Here is a 19,404-nt window from a genome sequence, read left to right on the forward strand (position 1 = left end):
TATGTCCAATATTATCTTCTCCAACCAGATTTTAAAAATAGGGATTTTACCTGACTCATCTAATTCTTGCTACATACTTGATACTAAAATATTTGTGATATGAATAACCATATGTAATGTTCAATGGATTTGTATCAAAGTTGGCTAGAAGACATCTCCATTGAAGATTCAAATAACTATGGTGAAAAGGAAAAAAATGAATAAGGATCTATTCAGGTTAATTGTTTAAAACAGTCTCATATTGTCAGTGAATTCCAATACCCTCACTAGGAAAAAAAAATACTGGTGATAAAGCTGAGAGACAAACAAGGTTAAGACTCAGCAGGACTCTAAGTAGAAAGAAAAAGGCTTGTACTGCTGATCTTACTTTAGGATTCTATGGGCACATGAGAAGTAGAAATGTTTTATTAAGCCAGTATTTTATTCTACTTTTAAAATTTATTCCAAGAACTAACACAAAGATACTTCATAAAATATACCAAGATCTTAGTATGCACATACATATAAATGCACATATAAATAAATGAAAATCTGACAGCCAGATGCTATGGTCCATGTGTGTAATCCTAGAAACCTGCGAGGCTGAAGAAAGAGAATCACAAGTTCATGGTAGCCTGGGCAACTTAGCCAGACTTGTTTCAAATTTTTGAAAAAGGGTTTGATATAGCTCAGTAGCAGAGCACCACTGGATTGAATCCCCTGTATCACCACCAAAAATAAATAAATAAAAATTATACCTGGGTATGGTGGTACATGCTTATAATTCCAGCACCTCTAGAGACTGAGGCAGGAGGATCACAAGTTTGAGGCAAGCCTCAGAAATTTGACAAGGCACTAAGGAACTTACTGAGAACTTGTCTCAAAACTAAAAATAAAAAGGACTGGAGTTGTAGTTCAGTGGTAAAGTACACCTTGGTTCAATCCATATATATGTGTGTGTGTGTGTGTGTGTGACACACACACACACACACACACACATATCAGCCAACACTTATATTCTCAAAATCTAGTTTTATCATGCTTCTATATAATATGTAGGTATAATGTTTATTTTTAAGACTACCATATGAACATTAAAATTATTTTACTTTTAAATATACAAACACATGCATGCACACAGAGGTAATATAAATTAGGGTCTTGAACAAATTAATCTATCTCAATTTTCTCATCAGCAAAACAAAGATAATACTGACCTCATCAGGTTATTAAAAGTAGTAAATAAGTTCATACTTGTAGAGCACCTAGAATCAATCACGGTAAATAATAGAAATTAAGTAACTTTATACAAATGAATTTTGAAAATTGCTTTAAATATATGTATCCACCATCACACTGTAGTTTCTATAACATGCATACGACTAGTAAATATCAATAAATATGTCTGTATTAATCTGGAAAAGGAAACATGAAAATTTAAGAGAAAGTGACATAAAGAGCAAATACAGAGAGTTTAATGTAGTACTGATAAAAATAATCCATTTATAAGATTAAGTTAATTTATTCACAAGAGAGAGGGGGATCACTAATAGCATTAGGAAAACATTAATGGTTGAAAGCACTTTCATATAAATTATCTCATTTAAGCTCTGTAATTATTCTGACTGAAATTTAACATGTTTATGGAATTTACTTATGATCACATTTCTAATAAATCTTTATGTCATTCCAAGTCCTAGCCAGGTGATGCTTTCATAGCACTTTATATCTCTTTCCAATTTGCTGAAGAAAAAGCACAAAAAATATGGCGGTTATTACTTTATTATTTTGATGAATATTTATTGAACACATACTATGTACCAAGCATTATATAAATACAGGAGATACAGAGGGTTTTTTTTTTAAAAAAGAAAATCAAAATTCCCTGCCCTTGGTAGAGTTGATATTCTCTACATTTTAGTTCAGGAAACTGAGATTGAGGAAGATCAGTGAAAAACGGAGTCTTTAGATGAAGGCAAATGCTAAGTAGAGTCAAATAAAGAAAGAAGAAGGAGATGAGGTATGCCAGGGAAATTAGAATCTTACAACTTTCATATCATGCTAAGTATGTTTAGGGAAAGTCTCCATTAGAAGGCAATATTTGATTAATGGCCTTGTTAGCCATTGCATATCCCTATTAGCTCAATACCAGCAAAGAGAAAATCCAAGTAAAAGAGTCCCTGGAATTTTTAAGTATATCAATGAACTGAAGCCAAAGGAGTAGGAAGTGAAGTAAGACATAGTCAAGAAGGCAATGGGAGGGCTGGGGTTGTGGCTCAGTAGCAGAGCTCTTGCCTAGCATGTGTGAGGCACTGGGTTCAGTCCTCAGCACCACATAACTTAAATTGTTCTTTGTATCACATCACATGCAAGTGAAATGGAAGCTGTGAACAATTTCAGTCAATTGCGGTGCCAGGAGATAGTACTCAGAGCACCTTAAAACAACAGAGGGCAGGACTTTCCTCTCTATCCTAACAGAACTAACCAGGGTCACTCTATCTTAAAAAGAACCAGTCTTACAGATTTTCTTCCTCCAAAGAAAGAAGCCTAAATTTGCTCCAGATAGATTCTATATTGCTATAAATTCATTGTACTTGTTTTGGAAGGGAATCAGAAGCAGGACATCAAGGAATTGGCCTAGGATTATTTTTTATAATCATCACTATCATAATCCGCATGCTGGTGACTTGCCAAAATCTCCAGCCAAGCCTCCTTAAAGCATTTATTTACCCAATAGTATGTTTATAATTTTAAAATAATTCTGATAAAATTGAGACTTGTATTCTTCTTCCCTTCTACTTAAAGGATGAAGGCTGCTTGGATCATGACAGGAACTCTAATACCCATAAAGTTACATGGTAGTGGTTCCAACTGGGAAAGGGTTAAGCAATTAAGACGGTGAAGTGTAAAGATTTAATGTAAGAAAATAAGAAGTATACATTTGAATGTATGTACTGAAACCACAATATTCTTTTTTCTTTTAACCTGCTTTCTATTTAATCATTCAAGTTTAATATAAACAGAAAAAGAACAGATACACCCACAGAAATACTGGCTGAGTGTTTTCCAGTGATTCATTGTGTAAGCACATTCACCAATATATTTTCTCCACTACTTATATCACTGCTGATCAAGTCATGCTCAAAATACACTATTTTTGCCATCTATAAACTGACACAACAAACCAAAAGATACAGATGATCTATTGAGATGACTGTCAGAAAAACATTCATGAATCGGTCCCAAATGCTGTCTAGAATAACTTCTTATAACAGCAATGCCTATATTTCTCTTCATGGTAAAACCATCATATTTATCATCATTAAATAATAAAACAAAAAATGTAAAGATAGCTGAGATTAAAATTGTCTTGTAAAGAGGGACTTTTTTGGGTCTCAAGTTATCCTTTTAATCAAAGTTCTCTAGAATATGTTGCTGTTTAACAAAATAATCACAGAATATCTGCTCTTCTGCTTTAATCCACAAAGTAAAGAATAATCCTGGAGATAAAACACAAAATATTAAGTTTCTAAAAAGTTTTCAATACCAAAAAATAAAACCTTATTCTTAGCATAAAAGAGAGAAAAATATGTGTTCTTTTCTAAATCAGCACAGACACATTTACCTTATAAACACTGATACTCTAGGAGAAAAATATCGTTCATTTCTCCTAAGTTATACAAAGAATCAAGAGCAAGTGTTAAGAATGAGATAGAAATGAAAACTCTTCAAAGCAATAACAGACACATGAAACACATCCCAAAGGGAAACAGGAGAGCCACAGGAAAGAAATAAAGTGAAGTGAATACAACCTCACAACTAGCACAAATCCCTCAGGAATTCTCCTAATACAAACCATTAAAGCCATGTGTTTAACATTTGATAAATCCAAGTTCTTCTCTGTCAAATGGGGAAGCTTCAGGCACAATAAGCATTAACCTGATCCTATAAAAAAGCATTGTATCATCTGTCTTTACATTTCATTGCAAAATGACTTTACAAACATATACCTCCAAATTCTGCTTCTACATTTCGTTCATATAAGTTAACAATGGATGACTTTCTTGTTTGAATGTAAGTTCGATGGATTTATTCTGTTAAAATATGGTCTTTGCAAAACATCATGGTTCTGTCTACATAATGAAAACATCATAAGCAATCTCCTCCATGCTTTGCTCTGCACATCCATTTTTAATCAATCAACATGGCAGATCTAAAAAGGTGCAATGAAAAGATGAACTTCTCTGGTATCTTCACAGCAGAAATGTTGCCAAACATATGTTTCATCCTCCAGAAGCTGCAAGATATAAGAATAGAAAAAATGTTCAATAGGAGTGTGGCATAACACAAAGATGCAGAACTTAGAAAGCAGAGGCTGAGAGTCTTGTAGAACTTTCATTAACTGGCCTTGGCCAAGCCATAGTCTTACTTTAGATTTCTGCCTTTCATCTGTAAAATGAAACTGTTCACTAAGTAGTCTCTAAGACCATCTCATCTCTATACATAAATCATTCCATACATCTGCACAACACGAAGATAATCAACTAAGACTGTAAATTCCAAATGTCTACCCACCCCTGCCCAACTTCTTATTGTGTGCCAGGAAACACTGAGGTAAATCCCAGCAAACTATTTACTCATCTACTTCTTGTAAAAACTCTGTGAAAAAAGGCATGATCATTGTTACCCATTTTCCAGGTGAAGAAGCAGGGAAGTTAAATACTTTGCCAGAAACTGTTTATTGAATCTAGAAAAATAATTCATAAAAACTCCATTCTCAACTGCCTCCCAATAGGAAGAGTAAACAATTTTGCCAAAGAAAAAACTAATTTAACCAAGTCTTTTGAAATAGCTCAAGTACTTTAAAAAAAAAGTGGTGAAGAGTCTTATTTAGGAGTAAAGAATACAAAGTTGATTTCACAAAATTAGGACAAACTCAAATAGAGTAAGACTTCCAATTGTTTCTTTAGCTACCTAGACTTTTGTTGACATACTGGAGAATAGCTGGAATGGTCCCCAATAACCCCTTGAAAATTGAAGAGGGAACCAAATGGGATAATAAAGTCACCTTAATAGGCTCCATACATTGAAATTTTGGAATAAAGCAGGAGATGAAACTAACATTTATTCAGCACTTTATACTGTTTAACAGCTAGATTCATGCCTGTAAGTCCAAGCCCATTCTTGTATCACAATTAGACTTTTCTCTGTCTCTCATTATAATTGCCTCTGTCTGCATGTAAAACATCTCCTTGATTCAAAATTTTATACTATTGGGAATAAAAATATTCATAGCATGAGTACTCAGAGTATTATCCTGCTGCAATATTTTTCCAGGATCTTTCTAAAATCTAGTCTCATCCTAGTTGAAGGTGTTTCTCTTTCCAGAAACATTTCCAATCCAGAAAACTTTCCAGGAGTTTATTTTTATTTTTAAGCATAGGTGAGTTTTATTTTTAAGAGTAAGGTGAAGATAACTAGAATATTTTTTCAAAGATGGTTACTTAGGTAGAATTAATTATGATAAAGTTTCAGATCTCACAAACCACATGGAGGAGGTCAGGGACAAGAGCACACTTGAGAAATTACTGGGGAAAAAAATGTCTTTGTTCAGGTAAAAAGGTATATAATCCTTTCCTTCATGAAACAGTCTGAGATTATAATCTAAAATCCAAAGAATCATGACAGTGCTTTTTGAAGGCTTTTAAAGTTAGTATCTCTTTCCTTTAAAATACCTCAGTGTGTTCTCCCAAGTAGTAAGACAAGATGCTTTTACAATGATTTATATGGTATTTTCCATCCTAACAGCTGGACTCTTTATGTTTGTAGCATTGCCATGTGGCACACTGTTCAAAGCAATGGAGTTTTAGAAGTCTTGAAAACAGGATGTTCACTTAAGGACTCTATAGAACATGTTACAAATTTAAAATATGAAAAGGAAAGGAATTCAGTTGCAAATAGCATGAAACCTGAATCCACTAGCTTTTCCAACATTTTTTTTTAATGCAGTCAAAGTGAGATGAGAAATGTTCATTCTTCCAACTGTCAGCAAACATATGTATGCGGCTTAACTGGCTTCAGAACCCCTCAGGGCTTTCCCCACGGTTTAGGGTCATTTTCCAACAGGTTTAAAGAATCAATAATATTGTTAAGCAGCCCTCATCTTTTGCAACACATCTTTTATTTTCTTTGGAAAGAGGACATGCTTATTTTTTATTAGTACTTGTACTCAAGATATCTGGAACCCTTAATTTACTTATATTTACCCATTTCTCTTCTATATATACAAAAATCACAATATACGTTGAACAAAATATTACAAGCACAAGAGTGGGTTTTTGTTTGTTTTAGTACCAGAGAATTAACTCAGGGGCGCTTAACCAGTGAGCCACATCTCCAGCCAATTTTTATATTTTATTTAGAGACAGGTCTCACTAAGTTGCTTAGGGCCTCACTAAGTTGCTGAGGCTGGCTTTGAACTCTAGATCCTCCTGCTTCAAACTCCCTAAACCCTGGGATTACAACCATGTACTACTATACCCAACACAAAGATGCATTTTGATTACAAGGAAGATAAAATAAAATCTTTTTATTTGTGAGAAAGGGAATTAAAGTTATTTTATGCCATAAAGTACTAATTTAAATTATTAATTATAATAATAAACTATTTAATTTTAAAAATAAATAATTTCTTATATTCGTTCCTTAATAACATAAAAAAGTAATTTTTGGACGTTAAAGAAAACTTTCTTAATGTGTAGTGTTCTCATATGTGTACTGTTCTTAATATTAAAATCGTTTACAGAGCAATTATACAAATCAAAATTAAAACTTAAACTACTTTGCATTTGGGGATCTAAAAATTCCAAATGATCAAAAAATACTAGCTTCAATATTCAAACTCGTATTAATTTCTTTAATTATTTGATTCAATTCCTTTAATCACAAACGAATCTAAATATATTCTGGATCATGTTAGAAATAATTTGATATGTGACCAATTCAAAATTTAACTACATTCTCTTAAAAATTCAACAACATATGCAGAAGGCATAACATTCTAAAGAAGATATCTCAAACTACATGTTTTCATAAAATGATAAACTTGGCTAAAGGACACTTATGTCAATTAATTTCCTTCAAAATTGATTATCAAACTGTAGTATCAGATAATGCATTAAAACAAATAGTCACTTGTTCAAACACTGAATTTATGATTTTTACCTGAAATTCACATGTTAAAAGAAAATCAAAACATAAAGAGCAACAACTCACATGTATACAACAACTCACATGTATAACATTCCACACCTAAAAATTCCAATACTAAACTTCTTCACCTCTCCTGCCAATGTTGTATTGTTCAACAGCATGCCAATAGTCAAAGATGACCATGGTCTGACTCTCGGTCCCAGCTTAAGCTTTTATCTTGTCCAAGATCATCCTATAGATCAAGTAATCAAAACAAAACAGAAAAATATTTGAAACAATGTTTACATATATTAAGATTAAAACCTCTGCCATAATCACCAGTGTCTAATTTCTTACAACTTTATATTCTTTCATTCAACTTTTGTGTTCTGTGTATGATCCTAGAAACTACAGATGAAATAGTGAGTTCCAAAGATAATGACTATGTTCTTCTGACTCTGTAACAGGTACAGTACAAACTGGAAACCAATTAGCAAATAAATGAGTTAGGCTCAGGTGTTGGGAGAGTTCTGAAGATATTACAATAGGAAATCTGATGAAGGATGATTGTAGGTAGGCCAGTTAGTTGATGTCAGTGCAAATTCACATTTGAGCTGAAATGTGGACTACGAGCAGGTAAGGTAGAGTCACATAAATATTTTAGTGACACATTCTATACAGCAAATAAATATATAGATAATATGTATACATTTTACATAATGGGTGTATATGTATATATTTTCTCCTAGGTTCACATACACACCCATATGCAAGATGAACATATGCTTAAAAGCAGAAAACAGGGCATGATTTTTGAAGGGTAGTATGCAAGGCAAAGGGAATAAGGTAACAATATCAAGTCAGAGAAAATGACAAGCAGAGTTGTTGCTTATAGTTGGACATTCTTTATGAATGGTGCTTTCTTCTCTGAAAAGAACACAACTAAATCATATACAGTAAAGAGGATTCATTGAGTTCCATGTTGAAAAGAAACTAGAAAATTGAATTGTGGTAATTATTAGAACTGTTCTTTATTACCCTTAGTATAGAAAATTCCTGAGGTTTTAGACAAGACCAGAGCATCAGAGAAACCCCAAAACTCTGTGGAGAGCTATTTGGGAGAAAGGATTTTTTTCTAGATTGGCAACTTCTGTGCTTAGATCTGGCCTCCTGTGTGGGCATCCGGGAGTCCTCTGAGAACTGTCATCTTTTCACACTATAGTGAACCATAGGCTTAGTATCCTCCCTTTATTCTCAGAGAATCTCAGTGTCTTCTACTTTTTCATCCTTGACAGTGGAATAACAATGAATATGCCATTTTCTCATATTTGTTTACTCTAGTTTTTAATCATTAATTTTAGAAATTAAACTTTAAAAATGAGAATTTTTATATAGTTCTGAATAACACCTTTAATGTAAATAATATAAATTCCAATTTATCATGGAAATTCCTTATTTTAATACATTTCCCAAGCTGTAATATAGTCTCAAAACACGCAGATACAGATTAAATATAAATTGTTATTTAAATAATATGGTAAAGCCAATGAAACTTTTTAAAAATTGCACCTAGATGTTGTCATAATTTTTTGAGAGGGGTGGGTAACCAGGGATTGAACTCAAGGACACTTGACCACTGAGCCACATCCCCAGCCATATTTTGTATTTTAGAGACAGGGTTTCACTGAGTTGCTTAGTGCATCACTTTTGCTGAGTCTGTCTTTGAAATCTTGATCTTCCTGCCTCAGCCTCCCAAGCTGCTGGGATTACAGGTGTGCACCACCGTGCCTGGCTATGATTTTTAAATATGTTTTTCCAATTAAAGAAGACACATAATAGTCATACAGAAAATTTAGAAAGCAATGAAATATAAGAAAATAAGAATAAATATGAATTCCAAAAATGGAGATAAGCATGTTCTATATTTTATAATTCTTCACTGATTTTGTACATATTGTACATATTATAGATTTGTGGTATATATAATGTACATTTTATAGTTGGGGACCACGTATGTCCAGCCTATACACTATTTTTATCATATAACTGACTGTAAGCATCTCAAATTGAACATCCTTCAAAATTTCAGACTTAATAGCTGCAAAAAAACCCTGATATTTCAAAAATGTTTTGAATATCTATGTTCTAAGCATAGTATTTATTTTCAATTATTTCCTATTATTAAAAATTAATGCAATAAAAATCATTGAATTCAAATATTTTGCATTATTTCATGGGAATTCCTAAAGGTGAATTGCTAGTCAGTTGTTTTTTTCCCTTTCTTAGCATATGTTATGGTCTGGATATGAGGTGTCCCCAAAAAACTACTGTGTGAGAAAATGCAAGGTTTGGAGGAAAAATTATTAGGTTGTAATCTTAACCCAATCAGTGAATTAATTCCTGATGGGATTAACTGGGTGGTGAATGGAGGCAGGTGGGTTGTGGCTGGAGGAAGTTGTTCATTGGGGGCGTGGCTATGGGGTATATATTTTGTATCTGGAGTGTGGAGTCTCTCTCTGCTCTCTGATCACCATGTGAGCTGCTTCCCTCTGCCACATTCTTCTACCATGATGTTCTGCCTCATCTCAAGCCCCAGGAATAGAGCTGGCCTTCAATGGACTAAGACCTCTGAAACTGTGAGCTCTCAAATAAACTTTTCCTCCTCTATACTTATTCTGAATGGGTCCTTTAGTCACAGTAGCAAAAAAATAAAAATAAAAATAAATTTTAAAAAAAGCTGGCTGAAACAGCAGGTATTGTTAGATATCATTCTATAAGTGTTAAGTTATGCAAGAATCTGCAGTCAATTAAAAGAAATACATCAGTTTTCTGAAAATAAAAGGCTAAAACTTTTACTGTATGAGCTTGATGTGTGATAAATAACATCACAATGTCTAATGTGGGGTCTCTTACTCACTGCAGAGGCTGAAATCATGTTCACAAATTTCTGCACTGAAAGGTTCACCCTCTTGTCCTTCCCATTATCCTCCAGCCAATACAAAAGGTATAATAGCAGGACAGGCTGAGAAATGGTCTTGAAGGAAAATGAAATATTGATAATATATCAGGGTCCATCATACCAATCTTGGTCTTTTTTGTCTTACACCTTTGAAGGAATAAAAATAAATTTCTACTTTGTTTAGGTTACTCCTAGTTTTACTTTTGTCTCATCTCTTCAAAAACACAACTCTTAATCCACACAGCTTGAAAGGTTGAGCATAATGTAAATTTTTAATGATATAAAATAGTATAATTTATAGTATGATCTTATTTTTTGTTAAAGATTGGAGGAAAATACACTAAGATATTGAAAATAGGGTGGTTTGATTAATAATGATTTCTTTAAATTTTATTTTTATTACCTGTTCATTTTTTCCTAACATGTAATTTCACTTAGGAAAATTGGCTTTCTCTATAATATTCAGACTTTTCCATCCAGGAATACAATACTTTCCTCCACCTACTCCATTCTTCTGTAATAGCTACCCACACAAATAACTAATTTGTTTCTTCTGTCTCTACCATACATCCCATTAGGATTTCTATTCACTATTTTATGTTATTTCTATTAATGTAAACATATTCTTTTTATCAAACATTAACTTCTTTTTTAATTGTATAGAAAGGCTGTAGGTAAGTCTAGGGCTGTAGTTTAGCAATCTAGCACCTGTTTAGCATGTGCAAGACCCTGGGTTAAATGCTTAGCATCAATAACAACAACAACAAGAAGAAAATAGAAAGAAAAGAAGGAAGGAAGGCAGTCTGAGGATTTTTGTATACTTATTTTCTGTCTTCCAATTTTATTGAACTCAATCAATTACAAAGTTCTATAAGATACAGTTTTCAGGTAATGTAAGCAAATTATGTAAAAACCATAATGTTGCCTTCTTCAAATCAATCATTATATCTCTTACTTTTGTTTTGAATAATATTATATTGCCTGGAATTTTTGTGAAAGGATCAGAAATATTTATATGAATGCTTTATTTTTACTCAATTCAATAGCAATGACTCTGGAAATAATTAAATATTATCAAATATTATTTTGATTCTGGGACCCAAATAGGTAGTCTTCACTGTGCTGAAGAATGCAGCCCTAGTTATCTGAATTTTAAAGGATATAGCTCTTAAAGTAGTAGCTAATATTTATTTGACACTTTCAGGCACTGTTAGTATATTAGCTAAATTAATTAATTTAATTCCTACAACACATCTCTGAAGTATATACCATTATCATCTGTTTTAAAATGAGGAAACTGGAGCACAGAGGGAGGTTATATGTCTATTAAGATTCTATTAATCTATTAATAGATTCTCCATTAAAGAAACTTATATTAAAATTTTCATATGATTTGTTTTGCCTAAATTGTTGATGAAATTATCACAAAGGAAAAAATTCAAAATTTGTTGCATTTGGGGGTAAATCTTACTTGGTTTGGGAGTGATTCTGCCCATCTTTCCTACTTCTCCATTTAGAACATTATGTCTATATTAATAAACAAAATAGTTCTTTAATTTTTTTCTTGTGATATCTTGGTTTTTATGATTTGAGCATCGAGATTATGCTAGATTCATAATGTGAGTTGGATAGCTCTCCATCTTTTTTTCTGATATAGCTAATATCTCTTAAATACTCTTCAAATGCAGTTTTGACCTTCTCTTTGATCCAAGAGTTATTTAGAAAAGTGATTTAAAATTTTATAGTGGATTTAAGAAGAAATTAATTAAAAGCACAAATGAACAAAAAGTTGTTTGATTATTTAAGCTTTTGTTAATGAAGTCCATTTATACCACATTATTAGAAGAAAATATTGACTGAGTAAATACTATTTTCTAGAAAATTTGAAGTTTTTAAGAAACCTTTATTCAACCATTATTATTCTGCCAAATAATCTATCTGCTCATGGGATACAAAGCTATACAAATTGCTTATACACACATTTAAGTCATGTTAAATATTCACATTTGGTATAGTTATATATATATACTATACTAAATATGAATAATTTTTGCTATTTAATATTTGTATAATATTTTATACTTATATTAAATAGCAAAACTTGTTTATTTTAAATAGCCCCTTGTTTTTTAACCTAATACTTGAGGTTTTAACTTCACATATCACTTAACCAGATTATAAATATTTTTAGGTGACTGACATATCTATTTTTGTATTTGACTTTTTTTAAATTTCTATGTGACTCTGTTCTTTGTTTTTTCCATTGTTTTATATTCCATGGAAATTCCCATGATGCATGCACTATTTTCCTTTTTTCTGAATTTTATATTTCTCTAAATATTTCACAAATAAAATGGCATCTCTTTACTTTCTCTAAATGGAAAAAATACTACTACTTCTTTTCTTCATTTATAGTCTTCAATGATAAAATTCAACATTTTTTGGATCAAGTTTCTGTCAAAATTAATATTTCACAGTGTATTTCTCTTTTGAACAATTTTTGAAATTTGTGTTTATTTTGTATTCTCATCAACTTACAAATTTAGTACATGTTTTATTCCACCTTCGTTTATTTTTTTCATAATACTTTCCTGTGAACTAGACAGAAGCATACAAAGAAAATACCAGCAGGTACTGGTCAATCATAATATTTCAAACACTATTCTTAAGAATTCTGAAACAATTACCTTATTTAATCTTTGTGATAGAAACTAGCTTATTTAATGTTTTGTGATAGAAAATATTTTTACTTCCATTTAATGGATGAGGAAACCATGACACAGAGAAGTTTTGTCTTTGCAGAAGGTCGTACAGCTCCGAATGCAGAGCTCACATGGCAAACTCACACTCTTCTTTTGAGCCTTCTCTATAGGGAGTACATCACCACCTCTATTAGAGTTTATCTTATTCATGATTCTTTTCATTTAAAATGACATTTTAATTTTTATTTTCTACTTACTTTGAAGTTCCATATCTATTTATTTTCTTTGCTTTGGATTAATCCACCAATTGATTTTTATTTTATGGGTTCTCTGTTTTAGGTTAGTTTCCTTCTTTCTTCCTTCCTACCTTCTTGCTTTCCTTCAGGAATTCTGAGGTACTGGAAGTACTCTACCACTAAGCTATATCCACAGTCCTTTTTTATTTTATTTTTTTAAAATTTTGAGATAGAGTCTCTCAACTGCTGAGGCTGAACTCCAATTTATAATCCTCCTTCTTCAGCCTCCAGAGCCACTGGGATTACAGGCATGCCACCATGCCCAGTCTTTCGTTATTTTTCTTTGTGAGTTTTGGAATTTGTTTTCTTTAGGTGAAATAAGTTGAAAAGTATTTTTGTCTTTTGTAACTTCTTACTCATCTCTCCCTTTCTCCCTCTCTCTCTTCCTGACTCCTTCCATCCTCTCCTCTTTCTATTCCTCCTCCTTTCCCCCTTTAGCCTACTCAACCCCCAGTCTGTGTAGCGCTATTTGTTTCAAACATCAAGCCTTTTCTTGAAGAAGACTTTTAGTGAGTACCTTTGATGATTTCAGCATAAGATTATATTAAGAAAGAGGTAGGAAAATAGCTTCAGTAGCCTTTCATTTTCTACACAAACATTCCTCTTTATTCTGAAGCTTCAAACACTAATATTTACAATGAACCACATAAAGAATCTGGAAACAGGGAAATCTGTGATAGCTAATTATTTGGCTTTTAAAACATAATCAGCATTTCCCCATCCCCACCCAACTCACCCCACTGCAGAAAGGATATGACTGAGTGAATTCGCTACTTCCCAATATGGATATCTAGTCTATGGGGCAAACCCTTCTGTTTTAGACTAAATGTCTATATGTGGGCGAGACCTTTGGCTCTAGGACAAGCTTGCTCTGAGTAATAACCAGAGTGAGAGTAGATTTATATGGCAGGAGCCGCAGCATCTATTACATGCAGAGATTTCAGAAGTTGCTTTTCTTAAAGAAGAGCTGTGAAGGTGCAGAGTTTTGCAGATACCTCTTGGCACACCCATTCCTGAGCTCTCAGTTTTGACTCACTTCTTGTTATCTTTTATGTATTTCTTTTAGTTTATATTTGTTTTGGTCATAACCTCATAATTCTTTTCAGTGTGCTGTGAGTATGCTCATCTGCTTTGTAGTCCCCCTAGATAAGAAAAAGTTTGGCAATGTCTCTGGCTTGTAACAATTTCTAATCACAGAGCTGGTTTTATCTACTGTGTTTCTGTTTTGAATCTACATAAATTCATTCCCTAAAATCTCACAATCAAAACTATGGCCCAAGAGAGGTGAATAATTAGCTAGTAAGTGTACTAGGAATTAGAAAGTGTACTAGGAATTAGAAAGTGTACTAGGAATTAGAAACTGTTACGTTAAATATCATCTTTTATTTGAATCATCTAGATTGGCCAGGCCGGATGTCTGGATTTCTATATGCAACTGCCCAAATTTATGGCTTTAGCTGTGTGACATGAGGTGCACATTTTCATAAAGGGCCAGAGACTTTTAAAGAACAGGAAAATGATTCGCTTAAAAAAAAAGAAAAAAAACTAAAGGTGCTTGTTTTATAAAAATAAATGCTGGGCCAAATGTTCATCCTTTATTATTCTCCCATAGGAGTTTTACAAGATGAGAATCTGGCATTTATTAGCAGGTCATGTGAGGGTCGGTGGCTGTGGGAACCCAGACTCTTTGTCTGCATTTTATCTTCACCATATGATTCTGGTATGAGTTTTTAAGTCTCATAAACTACACTATGTCATGAATATTTAATAATTACATTTTTAAAATAACATAAATTAAATCACCTGTCTGTTATACTGCTATGATATCAATAAAAGCACATTTAATTCTCACTGGGAATTTCTAAGATACTTTTGATTTAGCTCTTATTATGAGTGTGTGTGTGTGTGTGTGTGTGTGTATGAAAGATTTCAACTATTGAATATGATTTTGTATTTTTTCTCCTTGGTTGAATATTTTTAGTGTACATGTGATTTTAGATTCCATGGGAAAAATTTCAAATAATTTTAAAATAAATACTATAAAGTATATTTATTAAAGAGCTAGATAATTACATAAATATGTGCTAAAATACTCCTACTAAATTAGGAGATTCAGCCAAGTGTATAAGGATGAAGCAAAATAGAATAAGTCTATTGTTTACATGATTCATCCAAGATACTCAGTAACTACTTGAACTTTGTACATTGCAATCCAAGAAGACATGACTCCTAACCTCTGATAACAGTAACAAAAAATGCACAACCAAGGGTATGAAGAAAACATTAAGTCAACCTTGAGGACACATAATATAATCTTATCAAAGCTTAGGACTCTTAGGATCTGAGAGGGGCTTCTGACTCCTGGTTTTGCCACTTAATGTGCAATTTTGAACAAGTCAGTTAACCTCTCTTAGGCCTGAGTTCTCCATCTTTTCAATGGTCCTTGGGATAATGTGTGTAACATATGTCTGTAAATCTGTTATTCGGCCCCTAGCTCACTGGGTCCTATTCACTCTGACCTCTGTTCTGTTCCTCGAAAACACCAAACACCTGCTCCCTGGGACCTTTAGAGAAGTGTTTCCTTCTTCCTGGATTTTTCTTCCTTCCAGATCTCTCTAGGGAACAGCTGCTTCCTTGCATTCATGTTTGGCTCAGTATTCCCACTGAGACCTAAATCACATGCCTGCACCCTTACTCCATGGGAAGCTGGAAAATCAGCCTTCACCTTTCATATGGGGACTGCTGAGGACTCCCTTGAAGACCTAAAAGATACTGAATCCCCACAAGCAAACAAAGCATTATCCAACTTCCATTGCAGGTATCAAGATGTTCTGCAAATTCTTTGGACAAGATTTACCAAACATAATGGGTAAATTTAGAAATTTCTAAGAAATAAGTAACTCTTAATCAGGATACACCCGATAATAATAATAAAAAAAAACTTGAACACAAATAGAATAATCAGATTTTGGTCTTAAAAATTGCTGGTTTCACAACGCATTGTGCTGGTCAGTCCCTCAAGAAGAGTTTGTGGTGGCCAGAAAGATATACATCTCAAAAGAACATTCTCCAATGTTCAAAGCATTCAGGGCTTGCATTGTTTTTATGCACTTCGGCTGTTAATCTTTACCCCTTCCCAACACGTAACACTGTGTCTTCAAAACTATGTAAAGTTAAACAGGACCCATTTACATTCCACCTTTGAGTTAACTGATTACTTTAGGAGTCTGTGTCATGTAATATTTCAAGATGTTCTGATAATGGCAAGTAAAACTCATTGGGCACATATTACATGTTAATACTTAGCTTTTGTATATTTTGTCTATTCTTTTCATAACCTTACTGGTTATTATTATCCCTACATTTTAGATGAGGAAATTGAAACAAAAAGAAACAAACCAATTGTCATGTGGAATTGTAATTTCTGTTCTGCAGTTAGTCATGTATCTAGTACATACTATGTTTTATCAATTACAAGCACATTTCTCCTTTGCTGATTTTTCCCATACTCACCATATCAAGGAAATGCCCTGAAAACTATAAAGAGGAATAAAAAGAGAAAATGGAAAACAGATATTTTGTAAGATCAAATCCAGGGAGAAATTTGTTTTAAATTTTTGCTTCCTCATTTTTCTTGACTTTTCACTGTGTGTTCTAAGTTTTTAAAGCTTAGTATATGCTTTGATTCCTCGAATCTGTTTAGGGAAACCTTATTTTAACAAACTAGTTGAATATTAAACTATGCAAGATATTAAATCACTTTATAAAATAAAACAGATAAGCAACATAATACAAGTTTCTCATTCCCCTAGGTATAAAATAGAACAAGATAAAAAAATCCATATGTTCTGATATATCATGTGAGCACTGTTTTTGGAATCAGTATGGCTTTATTTTGAAATCCAATGTCAAAGCATGTGTCCTTCTCTGTAAACATGAAACAATACCAACTTTGTAGGGTTGCTTCAAGTATTCCATGAGACCACATATATAAAGGACTTAGCATAGTGATTGACATGTAACATCTGCTCAGTCATGGATGTCTGATTTGTTGCTCTATGGCAGGGATGGCATGTCCAGAGCCCTTGAACTATCATTCAGTGGCACCTCAGCAAAAAAGCCCCAACAATGCATGTCTTTTGTGTTCCATTTAATTTCACTCACTGATACATCTGTGTTGATTCCTTATGTCCAGAATCCTTTGCCCCTTCTTTTGGGTATAGTATCTTAAAGCTGTGAGGAAGTATCCCTCCACCACTCTCAGCCCATGTCATTCAGATGGAGACAGCCCTTCCTTCAGCCTCAAGAGAAGGCTTATGGCCTGGAAAGGGCAACTGAATCAGTGATCGTAAGCCCAAGACCTTTGGTGAAATCATAGGAAACAATATCTTCACACTGAACTGCCAAACGGGTGGTATAAAATTTGGAGCCATTACGGGCTACCATGAGAGGAAATCTTTACTATGAATGCAGGTGATGGAGAGAAACTAATATATTTGCTGGCATCTTTTAAGTTTCTGGATACATCTGTGACTGAACATGTTATTAGAGTCCCAGGACAAAACTTGACTGAGGATCCAAGAAATCAGGTCTGGCCACTTGCCCCAAAAACCAAACAGAAGAGGTAATGGTGAAAAACATGAAAGTAACTTCAGTCAGTGTGGCTACCTGAAAAAGACAAGGGGACCCATGTCCTTAGCCCTGTCTCTGACAGCCCATTTAGACAAGGAGGAATGAGGGGAAAGAGTTGAAGGTTTGCATAGCTGGAGGCTTTCCTCGGCTACTAAAGCAGGTGATTTTGATCAGGTATGGTCTGGTCCATCATCATCTCAAGATTGGTCAAGTGAGAACTTGTCAGTGATAAGGAAGTTGTTGTTTGCCTGGGGGGAGCTTCAACTCATCACAAGATATTTATCATTGGGAACTGTTGTTTCTGGAGTCCAAGTTGACCCAGAGCAAAGGAGATGGTGCAAAATGGATACAGGGATGCCAAATCTTTAATCCTGCTTTTAGCTATTTGCAAACCAAAGTGAAGAGACAAGTGCCTTGTTACAAAGAAAAGATATACTTCACCTTTTCAATCATGTGGGTGCATCTAGGTCATAAGCAACTTTCAAAACAACCCTCAGTAGTCCAACTTTCTGTTGCCTATGTCCCTTCCCCTTCAGTGAGGGCTAATGACTGACTTCTAGTTAATAGAGTAAGTCAAAATGGGTATAAAACTGACTTCTGTCTTACTGATAGAGGGTATATTGGCTTCTAGGCTTGCATGCTTTGAAAAAGCAAGCTGCTATGTAGCTGAGGTCATATGGTAAGGAACTATGGCAGCTTACAGCAAATAGCAAGGAAGAAACCAAGAAACTTAGTCCAATAAAGGCCCAAGGAACAGAACAGTGCCAACAACCACCAAGGTATCTTGGAATTGGATTCCTCACCATCATAGACTTCATATGAGACTGCCAACTCTTGCCTCATACCTTGACTGAAGCCTTGAGAAATACCATGATGCAGGGCACATAGCTAAGCACCTGACTCACTGTGTGTGTGTGTGTGTGTGTGTGTGTGTGTGTGTCTGTGTGTGTCTGTGTCTTTTTGAGAAGCTAAGTTTGGGACCTGTCATCAACAAAATAAATTCAGTCCATTTAAGTCATTTTGTCCTGAACTTCTGCTCTAGGGTGCATAAGATTCCTGACAATGAAACTAGGAATTATTTTTCCATGGAATAAGAAAGCAGAAAGATGAATAGTATTGTTTTTAAATGAACTTTTAGTAACACACTTAATGGCCTTGAAACTGTGCAAACAAGTGGGACCACATGAATTCCTCATACACACACTTTTTTTCTTCTTCATTTTAACCACAAAGAATACAATCTTTAAAGAACAGTAAAAAAAAATCTTTAATTTTTTTGTTAAGAATAGCTTAAATGCACTTACAGTGAAATAATTTAAAAACTTTCAGGAAAATATATAGGTAAGAGCCAGCAAAAATGTGAAAATCTCCAAAAAGAGTTTTAATTTTTTTTCCCTTAAGAATATTGAAAGAGTGATAAAGTAAGTAGGAGAAGCCTGTAAAAGTTTCAGAGTTAGAAAATGGAAATTCAGTACACTACTACTTAAAGAATCAAAAAAAACCTACAAAATAGACTAAAAATAACTGTTTTGTAGTTAAGTACATTTATATGTAAGGAACATTTATCAAAAGACTAAGTGTAAATGACAAAGTGGAAACAGCACCTCAGCTGAAACATGTAAATGAAGCAAACGTTTATAAGTAA

At 33.5% G+C, this 19,404-nt stretch overlaps 1 long non-coding RNA gene across 4 annotated transcripts in view; it reads right to left on the minus strand.

Moving 5' to 3' along the window:
* Nucleotides 1–1,743: 1,743 nt before the first annotated feature.
* Nucleotides 1,744–19,404, minus strand: part of LOC110598342 (uncharacterized) — a 234,718-nt gene continuing 217,057 nt past the window's right edge. For all 4 annotated transcript variants that reach the window (XR_013437312.1, XR_013437290.1, XR_002484152.3 and 1 more), the window contains 2 exons: nt 7,273–7,423; nt 1,744–4,276 (listed from right to left, as the gene is read on the minus strand). This is a non-coding gene — a long non-coding RNA (uncharacterized LOC110598342). The remainder of the gene's footprint in view (nt 4,277–7,272; nt 7,424–19,404) is intronic.

This window comes from Ictidomys tridecemlineatus, chromosome 1, assembly GCF_052094955.1.
Source record: "Ictidomys tridecemlineatus isolate mIctTri1 chromosome 1, mIctTri1.hap1, whole genome shotgun sequence".
Taxonomy (NCBI): domain Eukaryota; kingdom Metazoa; phylum Chordata; class Mammalia; order Rodentia; family Sciuridae; genus Ictidomys; species Ictidomys tridecemlineatus.